General features: G+C 50.0%; 1 protein-coding gene across 11 annotated transcripts in view; it reads right to left on the bottom strand.

Moving 5' to 3' along the window:
* The window catches only part of LOC146186578 (poly(rC)-binding protein 3-like), a 364017-nt gene that overhangs the window by 88681 nt on the left and 263254 nt on the right, over positions 1-12082 (bottom strand). For 10 of the 11 annotated variants that reach the window (XM_084607303.1, XM_084607300.1, XM_084607298.1 and 7 more), the window contains one exon: positions 4472-4579. The exons of the other annotated variant lie outside the window; for it this stretch is intronic. The gene's annotated coding sequence lies outside the window, so the exon portion shown is untranslated. The remainder of the gene's footprint in view (positions 1-4471; positions 4580-12082) is intronic. 11 annotated transcript variants of the gene reach the window in all.

The following is a 12082-nucleotide window of genomic DNA, read 5'->3' as shown; positions in this document are numbered from 1 at the left end:
TATATATATATATATATATATATATATATATATATATATATATATATATATATATATATATATATATATATGCGGTGCGTATCCCTGTATGTATTTCGGTTGTGAAGAAAGGGAGGAGTGGGCGGGAGGAAAGGGCTGAGTAGGACTCTCCTTTTATGATGCACGGTGCCGAAGCGACAGGAAGGAAGAGAGCGACAGAGAAGGAGCACGCGAGCTGCGGATTGTATTAGAGCGCTCACTCGTAAAAAGTAATCATCGTCAACGAATACACGCGCGGCGTGCACGACTTTACGGCCGAGAAGCACGCCCTGTTGAAAAGAAAAGCTGAGAGAGAGAGAGACCAAAGTCCAGAATGCCGGCAGGTGCCTCATAAAAGAAAATGGAAAAATATGTGTGATACAGCAGGAAGTCAGCTTATACAGAAATTAGAGACAAGAGCGGATGTGATAAAGAGAACACAAACAAGACGAGGTATAAAGAGATGGAGGAGAAAGATGGAAGCAGCGCTTTCGCGACTCCTACTAGAACAACTATAGCCGCGGTGTGCCGCGCTCCGCAATAATGAAAGTTGAGGATGGCGGCTCGGCGCGGGACGAAGCGCGCAGAGCTCCTCCGCGGTTCGCACGCGCTCGGCCGCTTATCCACGCACGAACGAACACCAGCCAGTGGGTGCATTAGCTAAAGCGCCACCGCCGGCCTCCACGCGAGAGCGAGCTGCAAAAATGACGGTAATAGCTAATAATAAGCGTTTTACAGCCCCGGCGGATTCTCGCGCTTTCTCTTTCTCCCTTTCATTCTCTCGCTGCATCCAAGAGCGGGAGAAGAGAGGGAGAAAGCGCCAGCGACAGGTAGACAAGTGCGAAGTGGGGAGGAACAAAGGAGAACAGCGCGAGCGCAGAGGTAAAAATAACAAAAAAGGACATGTAAGAAAAAAAAAAGTAACACCCGGTGGAAAGCAAACAAGAGGGTTAGACAAAGAGCCGTTGAAGGAACAAAAATCCTTGCGCGAAGACGAAGAAGACCCATCCATTGTCCGGAAAAGTCGAAGAGAAAAGTAATAACGGCGCGCTGTACATACATGCCGTTTGAAAGTCGCAATAATTTAGGAACCATCAGAAGCGATGTGCACACGCCCGCGATTTCGCAGAACGGAGCAGGCGCTCAGCGCTGGCAGCACTGAGGCGGCGAGTGTGCAGTGACGAGCGTTTGTATCTTCCATTCCCCTTTCGAGCGTAATGCATTTATTTTTCTCCCGCCATGCAGCCAGCTCCTTCGCACCCAGTTTTTTTAATTACTCGTTTTGCTTTAACCCATCCTCCGTGTTCCTGTCCCTGACCACCGCGTAGCAAGTTATTAGGGCACGCGCACCCTACCCTAAGCCACGGAGCGGAGGAAAGGGACGCAAGCTCGTGTGCCTGTATCATGTACCGAGGCATCCGGAAGTGTTATATTTGTTCTACTTACTCTTTTCCCAGCCTGCGTCGCCATTCGTAACAACTTCGTACACTTTCCGGCACTTCCCTTGTCCTCCCTTCGTCTTATACCCACCCTCCATCGCTCGGTCGGCGAGAAAACGAGATTGCCTTACTCGCATTATTTAACTCTGACCGTTACACACGCGCCCGCTTCGTTGCGAACGCCTTAATTATTAACGAAAACTGCAATGGCGCGGAAGAAAGGAGCGGAGTGCTGCTGCTGCCGTCGCGCTTGGCCGCGGTTCGGGGAAGAAAAAAAAAAAAAAAAAAAAAAAAAAAAAAAAAAGAGCCCAGAGAGAAATACGCGCCGCAAGCCTGCCTCTATAAATTCGCCAAGATACGGCCACACCGCAAGGTCCGCGGTCTCATCTCTCCGGGAGTTGCTGTTGCTAACCCAGAAACGTTCGAGTGAGGAGCTTGGAGAGCAGCGGTGTGTAGTATATATATATACGCCGCTGAAAAAACCGCAACACCTTTCGCTTCACTTTGCACAGTGAGAGAGAGAGAGAAAAAAAAAGGCGAAATGAAAGAGAAAACTAAGGAGTTGCCAATAGTTACCAGGAAAGAAGGCGCACTCGCGTTAAGGCGGAAAAAGTGCGCGACAGTCGGAGGATCTGTGCAGTTGCGAGGAAGCGGGAATTACTTGCGCAACAGGTTTTTCTCACCGGCGCTAAACGTGAGAGAGAGGGATATCCAAGTTACCACACTTACGCGATCGCCCTCCTAAAGTTTTGCCGGCGATGGAGGAAGGTGAATATAACATAGGAGTATAGGGAGGAAAAAGAAGCAAGAGGTGAAATAAAAGAAGAAGAAGAAAAAAAAAAATGTCAGTGAAGGAAAAACGCGAGAAAGCGCCCGTGTGGGGCGAGGTTAGGCCTCTGTTTCGCGCAACAGAGGGAAGATCTAATGCAGCATTGCTACACGGAGGAGGCGGCGTAATAACGTTCGCGCTAATCGGATCCGGGACGCTGGCTTCCCACCACTTCTTTTGCGCCACTCCAGCCCCTCCTTTCCGTTTTTGCTTGCTCGCTTCCTGGCCTACCTTTTTTTTTTTTTTCTTTATTGCCGCCAAGGCTCAGCGGTAAAGTGACTGCGGGAGCTCACGAGCGGCTCTAATTACGCTTTTATTTTTTTTTTTTTGTTTTTTTTTTCCGAGAAACTCTGCAGGCGGCGAAGCATTCTTTTTCTTTCGTCATGAGGTTTTTGTTTAGTTCCTCGATGCGTATACTATTTTTATTCGGTACGCATATTTTGTTTCTGTTTTGCATTTAAAGCCAGCAAAAGATGTTCCATGACTGAGAGGCACTCGACTACTCCTAAAGACTTCTAAGAGATGACGAGTCTTCCACAAGAGAATCTTGTTTGGAAGCCTCGGCAACGGTCGGCAATCATCTGCCTGTCCGTTTCACCTCGACTATCAGTCCTTTTTACTTTCACCGGCAACTGTTGAGGAGGCCCGAGTTGCTGGTGGCAGCTTTTGCGGGGCCGCACACCCTTCTTGCTTATTTCTGTTTTCCTTTTCAGACAATCCTGCTGCTAGCGCCTGAACGAACACGAACGCGCGCGCGACCGAATGCCTGAACGTCAGTGTGACGCACCATCATCCAGGCCACCGCCACGCGGATGACTGAAGGCCGTTGCCACGGAAACCGGGCTGCATCTCCATCGCTTCCACTCCGCACCGATCTGCGCGTGGGTGGCGGGGAGTTCGCAGAATTACCGCGAGCGGGCGTGACCTTCTCACTGTTCGCGCACGAACCAAGTACATACGCGCTATGCAGCCGCGAGGTTTTTGTCACGGACGCAGCACGATTCCCCGAGAGGCCGGCGAAACGCGAGGAGCTCGATCGGACAAGCGCGTTTCCCCGCACACGCGAGTCGGCGAAGGCCTCGACCCGATTGCGTACAACGCTTTCCGGTTCTCGTGTGGCGCAACGCGATTCGCTCGCTAACAGTCGTCGGCACGACGAGTGGTGAACTGCGCAAGTGATATCCCGCGCGAAATTAGAAGGCGGTACAGAATAAAAGGGCGTATTGTGGCGAAACATAAGTCATACGCATTAGCGGGAGGTACTTTGGCCATGCAATCTCCCGCTTTGGACGAAAAACCCGAGTGCGCGAGCGCCGTTCAACGGATTTCAAAAAAAGAAAAAAAACTAGAAAAACGTGTAAAATTGTCAGCTAGTCTCAGAAGTCCCTTTCCACTACGAACTGAGCAAAACCGCAGCGACGAGACGGCAGCACGAACTACTGGCTCAATATTGGACTGTCTGGAAGGGAGGGGGTGGACGAGGAGAGGGGAGAGGGGGAGGGAGGGGAAAATCACCTGGGAACAAAATTAAGGGGTGGGGGGTCTCTAATCTAATCTGTATTAAGAATTCACTTTAGAATTCACAAGTACTCAAGCCATCCACCAACCGTCTCCGCAAGGAACAACATCCGGACAATACAAGCCCAGTACCACCAGCCCCCTCCACACGGCAAAAGCTTGGCCTCTTCAACGGACCCTTCCCCGACCCGGAAAACCATCTAAACAAAATGTTACCAGCAAGAAACATGTAGAATGCGCCACAACCGCAGTGAAACCATCTAATGGAATAAATCCGCTATGACTGGCCCGTTCCCGTGGCGGCAGCTGGGCTGGATAGTAGATGTTCTTTTTTTTTTTTTATTTTTTTAAAGCAAATTTTTTTATTGGAGCAATCCCTATTCATTTTTCTTACTATTGGTTTAAACCCGTTATACCTACTGGCACGGGCAGAGGCATATTATTTTATATTTTTCTTTGGTAGCCTCACCATAATATATGTCCATATGTCTGTCACATGTAAGGGCAGACATTGCCAGCACAGTGCCATCATCGTGGGCCATCATGGTTCATGCTGCCTGGGAACAGCATTGAAACCACTGCAGAGCGACTCCGTGATCGGCTCGTGGCCGGACAGCGGAAGCTTTCAGCTACGCGCACCGTGGACAGCCAAATGCACTTCACTCACCTCAGCGGCAGCGTAGAAAGTGACGTAGCACGAGGGAACCAGCGTTGAGGTGAGGGAAGAAAGAGAGTGAGAAAGAGTGTTCAGCCTTCACGGTTCACGCGGTCATCCCTGCAACAGTGAAGGACAAAGGGAAGGAGAGAGATAGAGAAGGGCGAGAGGGAAAAGGGAGGCAAACGACACGTGAGTACCAGAGAACATAACCATTCAACTAATGTCGCGCAAACACATGCTGACACACAGCGCATGCCTATATATATGGTGCACCAAGCCGCGAAGCGCGTCGGCTGTAAACAGGTAACAAATACCAAATTTTCCGCCGAAATGCAGGCAATCTGTTGATGGAAATATTCACTAGCAATTTTTCTCCCGATACTACAGAAAACCAGCATCTAAGCATCGCCCGAAGTGCAGTTAAAAGGATGTCCTTTTTTTTTTTCTTTTTAACCGACACCGCGGCTACAATAGTATAGCAAAACACCAATGGAGAACGAATGGATAGAAACAGCGCTACCAAGACGAGACAGGAAAGCAGACAAACACATGAGCAGCTCCAATGGAGGAGTTCTGCTACACAGATGTATCTGGTGCAAGTTAAAAAAATATATATGGCACTAAAATTACCTCCCTACGGAAACGCGCAAAAACAAAATAAAAGGAGAAAACAATGGCGTCGAATGGCAGGGCAAAGTATATATCCTGCACAGCATAAATCCGCATACGAAGAACTGGCACACGTTGCCGGAAATAGGCGCCGCTAGTGCACAGCATCGACTGCGAATTTTTGTCCCCGTCATCCCGGAGCACAAAAAGAGAGCAAAGTAAGAACCATAATAGCAGAGGATAAAGAGAGTTGCTGCACGTCACATTTCAGCTAAACAGGGGCAGGACCGCCATTAGAGAATGATGAATCGCTTCAAGCAGGGGGGGAGGAGGCGTTGGCGATAGTGCGAGAAGCCGACGGGGGCGCGGGCAAAGACTCCCGCGCGTGTTTCGCCTGCATGCACTGGAGGCAGAATTTTGCGCGAACTGCTTGTTTTTAAACGCCGTCGCAGCACAAGACGCAACAGTGGAAGTGTTGTGCGTCGGAATAAAAAAAAGAGAGACGCAAAAAAGGAAGAACAAGAGGAACCTGCGCTAATGACCAGTCACGCACCCGCATGCAGCGCCTGGCGTGCACACTTGGTGGCCTCGCTTTGTGCGGAACGCGTCCGCCAGTAAGCAACAAGGCTAGCTGAGTGGTGAACTGTCGTTTGGATATTTGATCAGTCGACATACGAGGACGCTCTCGAAGACTCGCAGCGTGGCAAGTCTAGTGCGTGTTTTCCGGTGTCCAGGTCATTAGCGCAAGTCAGAATGATCAAATTTGTGCGACGCATAAGCGACGTTCTAGAAGAGTTACCAATATTTCGCTCCATGCCGCCAGTACGTTTTTCTCTGTTTTCGTTACCTTATGCAATGGATGGACGAACCAATGTAGCTCGCTCTCCTCCACTGACAGCCGCTGAAGCATGGTACATGGCTACATCGTCCAATAAGAAGTCGGAGAGCAAAATGAAGGATGCAAAATCACGCGTGACACATGCACCTAGAATTCGGCCCGCAAGCGCTGGCGATGCGATAACGCTATGTCACTGCCGAGACCAGACTACGGCACGGGGCAGAAGGCCGAATCGGGAACAGCAAAATCCTATCCCAAACGCGTCGCTTGTTAGCACATACGGTATGACCTGCATCCGCAAACTCGAAAAGCCTGCGGGCACAGTTTCACGTATACATCGCGTCGGTTACTGAGCAAAAGTGTGAAGCCAGACCAGCCACCTGACACAGAAACCCATGCGCACGTGCGGTGTGCGAGGTGCAAAAAGGAAGAACGGTAAGTAGGAGGAGAGCGGACTGGGCGAATGCAAAAAGAGTCATTGTCTGCAGAATACATGAATTATCTTGCTTGAATACAACCAAGGGATATTTTTTTTTTTCTTCTCACTAATACTCAGCTTTGTCCCCATGTGATCTATTCGCTCTTATTCGAAAGCTAAGGTTTAAATTTGCAGTATCGTTTTTCAGTTCTTCGACAGATCTCACGCGCTTCGCCCTTCTTTCAAGAAGAATCAAAAGGCTACTTTCCTTTTCTTTTTCGTAGCCTTGGAAGCGTTTGTCGCTTCATAACCTCTCGGCATTTGAAGATTTTGCGCCGTCATGTGACAGGAGTCGCACGTCCAGATACCTACATCAGACATAACGGCCTGTCACGCAAGCAGAGGAGCGCAAGCAGCTCGTCGAGCGTTTTTCTTTTCTTTTTTTTTATGTTTCGCAGGCTTCCTTTAGAACGCCGAAAAAAAAAAAAAGGACCACGCGAGATATATCGTGTAGGAAACAAGTTACTGAGAGGTTTCCGAAGGCACACTACAACTTTGCCTATCACACTTGGAGCCTACAGACATCCCACTTACTTAGACATCCCATAGTTGCGCGAAAGAAGACACACGACAGAATACCGGACGATTTGCGCTCGTACTGTAGTATCCTGTCGTGTGTCTTCTTTCGCACAACTATAGGACGTCTGAAGTACTGCACCAACTAGGCCGACAACACATCTTACCGAGAAGATACTTAAAAAGGTGGTTTGGTTTGGTTTGGTTTGTTGGGTTTAACGTCCTAAATCCACTCGGGATATGAGAGGCAGCGTAGTGGAGAACTCTGGAAATTTCGACCACCTCGGATTCTTTAACGTGCGCTGACATCGCACAGCACATGGGCGCCTTGCTTTTCGCCCCCACCGAAAAGCGGCCGCCGAGGCTGGGATTCCACTGCGCGACCCCGGCGGGGCTTAAAATGTTGGTTAATTAAACATATTTAATCAGTTACACAAGGAAGAAAAATACCGAGTGACTCCAGGCTACAGGCCAGCATTATGCACTGGGTTCAATTCGCGCCCGGAGTGCTATTCATTTTTAGAACCTTGGCTCAAGTTATGAGGGACAACCCTGTATATGGTTACACATTGTGGGTAACGCCCTTAAATATTACGATGATATAGAAGACAGAGCGTTAAGCAGCTCTACTTGCCTGCAGTTCACGTCGTGGGGTCGACTGCAGCTATACGCAAGATGCCACTTAAACGCACCCGTAAAAGGCGGCGTTAGGAAGGACGATTTTCAGCGCGGTTAATGCGACAAATTCGCGACAACATCCAAAAGGAAGCAGCATCATTTTCCGCACTAGACAGTATGCTAAATTTGTAACACGATTTCAGAACAAAAGCAGCTTCACAAACGACGAACACCGGACAGGACATGCGCCGACTGACGCATTTTAATACAATAACTGAGCACGCTGAAATAATAGCGAGGAAAGGGAGAGGGGGAGAACTTTTCTCCACATTTCTCACAACTGTTAGATGTGCTAACACAAAGACACATCCCGATGATTCGGTCAAAATCTCGCGTGAGTCTCCGCTTCGCCCCTTGTTTTGTTTATAGCACGGTTTATTTTGTTCGGAATTCTTAATCACCATCTCGTGCGCCTATATACATATAACCAGACATGGCAGTAATTGAACTGCAATAATAAAATTACTGTGATTTAATTACGTTTTTGGTAATTTGTAATGTAATGAATTACTTTTCTGCGATTTTCAGCAAAGTAAGTATAATGCAATTTAATTCCTTTTCAAAAGTAATTTTGCCATGTATGGTATACACTGGAGTGAAAATTGCGCTGCATCGAGTGTCTCCATAGGAACGCGGCAAAGAGCTCCAAAATTCCCCGTGACGTGCGTCGGCGCGAAGACGCAAACCAAGAGACACCGATAACAGCGTAATCCTCTGCCACTGCATCTTTTACAGTCTCCAATGTCGCGGAGCGGAGTGCGTAGCGACGGTGCAACCGACAAGAAAAAGGCCGCGTAAAACTAGAGCGCCGAAGTATTCGGGAGAAGTTTTGGAGTGCCGCCGGATTACTTGTTTCGCCGGGAGCCGATCGCACCTGCCGCCAATGCGTGAAAGAAAGCGAACAGCCGAAGAGAGGCAGCAAGAAGGGACGCTGCGCGGATCCGCTCTCCCGGGACACCGCGCGCGGGGCTCAATTAGCCCAAAGGCGCACAGGTGTAACACGTAACGGCAGGCATCGGCGCTGCAGCCGTACGAGATCCGACTCGGCCAAATCCGGCCGGTGAACTGAATCCCGGAGGTCGTCGAAGAGCACGACTTCGCTTTTCGACCAATTCCTCCCCCGTCTTCTCCGTCAGAAAAACAAAAAGAAAAGCAACAGCAGAAAAGATGGGGTGGCGGAACGGAATGGATCGACGGACGGAGTGAGGCAGCAACTCCGCTATCACCGCCAATGAGGCAAGCGCAAAATAATAGAAACCGCCGAGGGGGGCGCGCTCTCGCGGCCCTCGACATGTCGCGTACGCTGTACGCAAACGCGAGCCCTGATGGCCTAACGAGCTTCAACCTAATAATGCATGCCGGCCGCCTCCGCGTATCGGGAATACAATACGCGTGCTGGTCGCTGGCTCAAGGCTGCGGGAAATGAAGACGAATTACCAATTGAAACGGCAGACCTTTTTTCCCTCCTCTCCTCAGACCATTTTGCCGCTTCCTTCGCTCCCTGTCGTCACCGTCGTCGTCGGTTCTGCTCGCTGCTGCCGGGTTAAACAGAGAGGAGAGAAGACGGGGTACCCGTGCTACGCGTTCTCTCTCTCTTCTGACGCCCGGACGCTTTTTCTCGCCCGCTTGTTTCAACGGCGGTAATTAAAGGCCGCCGCGCTAATGCGGCTCTCTGAGGAGTCGTTTCCTAAACACGCAAATTAAGATCGCCACCGCTGATCGGTTCCAGGCAGGGCATTTTGTGCGCCTCTGCCACCTCTTTTCTTTCTTCTTTTTTTTCATCTATCTTTCGCTTCGTTTTTACCCAAGCTTTCGTGCCTCCCTCCTTTATTTTTCCTTAACCTCCAAGTTGTGGGGCCGCCAGCTCATGCCACTCCCCCTCTTTTCCCGCTCGCCGCTCCAGCGAGGCGCGCGCGCGTACTTGACGCTGTTTGGGACCGTCCTTCCCTAATTCGTCTCGAGGTTTCCCAACAGCGCTAATGACTCATTTGATCCGTAAACGACGTTTTCTCCTTCCGCTGCCGCCGTCCAGCTGTCTCGGAGGAGAACACGAGCGAGAAGAAGAAGAAGACGGAGGAGGCAGCCAATGAACGGAGAAGGAACGAGCACTGCTGCTCTCTCGTTAGCGGGGGCCCCCTCGGTGAGAACAGCCAAATAGGAGCGTAGAGGTCGCGCAGAAACCGCGCGAGAAAGAAAAAAAAAAAGCGAGAGACTGGAACCACGAGAGTTCGAGCGGGCCGACGACGGGAGGAAGAGCTCCAAAGCCGTGAGCCGAGAAAAAGCAGAGCCCGCAGCGCGACCACCATCCGAGTTACGCGTTCGCTCACTCGCGAGCGCCCGCAATTGGGCGAACACAGTGAGCCCGCATCGCGCGCCAGATTCGCGGAATGATTCCAAATGCCCGCCGCAGATGACGCCAAACTGTGAGAAGCGAGCGAACCAGCCGCTCCGGAGCACCGCGCTGAAAGAGCGCGAGACGGAGAGAAAAAAAAAAGACAGCTTTCATGCATGCGTTCGCTCGGCAAAAGTGCCACCAGAGCCAAATGCGCGAGACGGAGTGGAATGGGGGGCGGTAGATTGGAAGGCGGCAGGCACGAACAGGTGGGGTGCTGGCGACGCTAATAGCCACCACGCGCACCTTGAGCCTGCGCCGATTAGGTCACCTTAAGGTTATACTTATGAGCCGGTTATCAGCGACACATAATACATATAGCCTAGCTAAAGGACGCGTTATAGGGCGCACGTCGAGGTGTCATCAAGGCGTGCCCGAATCCAACGAAGTGCTCCTTGCTGGCTGTTTTCCCAAGCGCATAGAGACGCGAACACTTTTTTAGAAGTACGCCCCTTTTCCAGCTTTTTTTTTTTTTTCGTCGCAACTTTCTTCTATCTTTATAGCCGAAAGAGCGGGGCGGAAGGCAGCAAAGTCAGAGGAGGACGAAGAGGAAAGACGCTGATGACGAGCAGCGCTCCTTCAGTTTGACAAAAGTAGGTTCGCGAGCCGGAAAGAGAGCGAGATTAAAAGAGATAAATGAAAAAAAAAAAAAAATCAGGAACACGGCCCATCGGGCTTCATTTGACAGCTTGCATAATGAAATCGCTTCGTTACTAGGGGGCGCCCATCTTGTTATCGGAGATATTTTCGGAAGAAAGTGGAGGGGGGCGCGGTTTGCTCTACGAACGCTGCGGCAGTGTTTCGATCACGAAAAGAAGAAGAACAGAGAGGGCAAAATAGAAATCCAGCGCTGCTCTTCAGATGACGAGCGGTCGAGGGACTCCGCAGACTTGGAGCTCGTTAAATCTTGAACGCTGTGATATGAAGTGCCGTCCCTCTCCCCTCGTACTGGCCACACAAAAGGACCAAATATAAGCAGAAAAAAAAAAAAAAAAGACCAAAGAAGTGGGTAAACTGCTACGTTTTAAACTGACCAAAATAAAAGGGCCGAGATCGAACAACGGAAAAAAGGAAAAGAAACAGTTCTTCAACGAGACGTCCGACGTACGTCGCAATCTCGTTTCGTCATTTCTGCTTTCTTTGTACTGCCGTTTCGGCTGCTCCGTGAGCTATCTCATTTTCGTCCCGTTTCGAAGCAATCTCTTTAAAACGCATCGCCGGCATGAGTGACGCGCCCAGAGGACTGTCTTTCGGCGGACAGAGTGGCCGACGTGCTCCCCGCTTTGTCAACTAGGCCAGTCGTAGTGATACAGACGAAGGCCACGGTTTGCAGTAAGAGAAACAGTATGTTTGCATTTATTTTCTATTCGAAAAGACAGATTCGAAGCCAAGGTGCTGCCTTCTACTCATGAGACCAAGAGCGCGAGAAGCTCAATAAAGACGGTTACACAAACCAGTATTTTGAGAGCCGTCAATGTGAAAAGGAAGATAACAGGCTGCCTCGCTCTGAGAGCTACCACTAACCATTTTGAAACCAATATATGGACACGGCGAGCTGTAAGCCAAGCGGGACTGACACGCTGATGAAGGGATTAATGTTTCAGGCTTTCTGCGTCGCCACAACCATTAACTGCTCAAAGGAAACGCCACTGAGACTACTCCTCAAAGAGTTAGCATCAGTCCTTACGAGGCTCGTTCTTATGGGGCGTCTTCCAAATTTGGCTTAAAGTGTAGCCTCAACTAAGAGAATATGCAAAGCTTCAAGTACACAGCACGAGCACAAGCATGCGTGGACATAGACGCACGCGAGAATGTAAGGGCATGTTCCCTGCGTGAAGGGGCCGTATGAAACACTTTGCTTAAAGGTGCAAGAAATAAAAAGCAGGAAGAAGCATCTTTAGGAAATGGCGAGATAAGCACTCAACCAAGCCCAACGAACGGAGTCACGCTTGGCATAGCCAGAAGGAAAACGCAGCACATGCCAGGAATAAAAGTTATCGAGTGACAAAATAAGCGACCACTGCAGATGGTACGCATCAAATGAAATACAGTTCTTCCAGAATTCACCGGCGTATAAGATAACACCGCGAGGCAGGACTGTCAACACCA

The sequence above is a fragment of the Amblyomma maculatum genome, chromosome 6 (genome assembly GCF_055883805.1).
Source record: "Amblyomma maculatum isolate TAMU_Amacu chromosome 6, ASM5588380v1, whole genome shotgun sequence".
Lineage (NCBI taxonomy): Eukaryota > Metazoa > Arthropoda > Arachnida > Ixodida > Ixodidae > Amblyomma > Amblyomma maculatum.
This window is presented reverse-complemented; position numbering and strand designations above follow the sequence as displayed.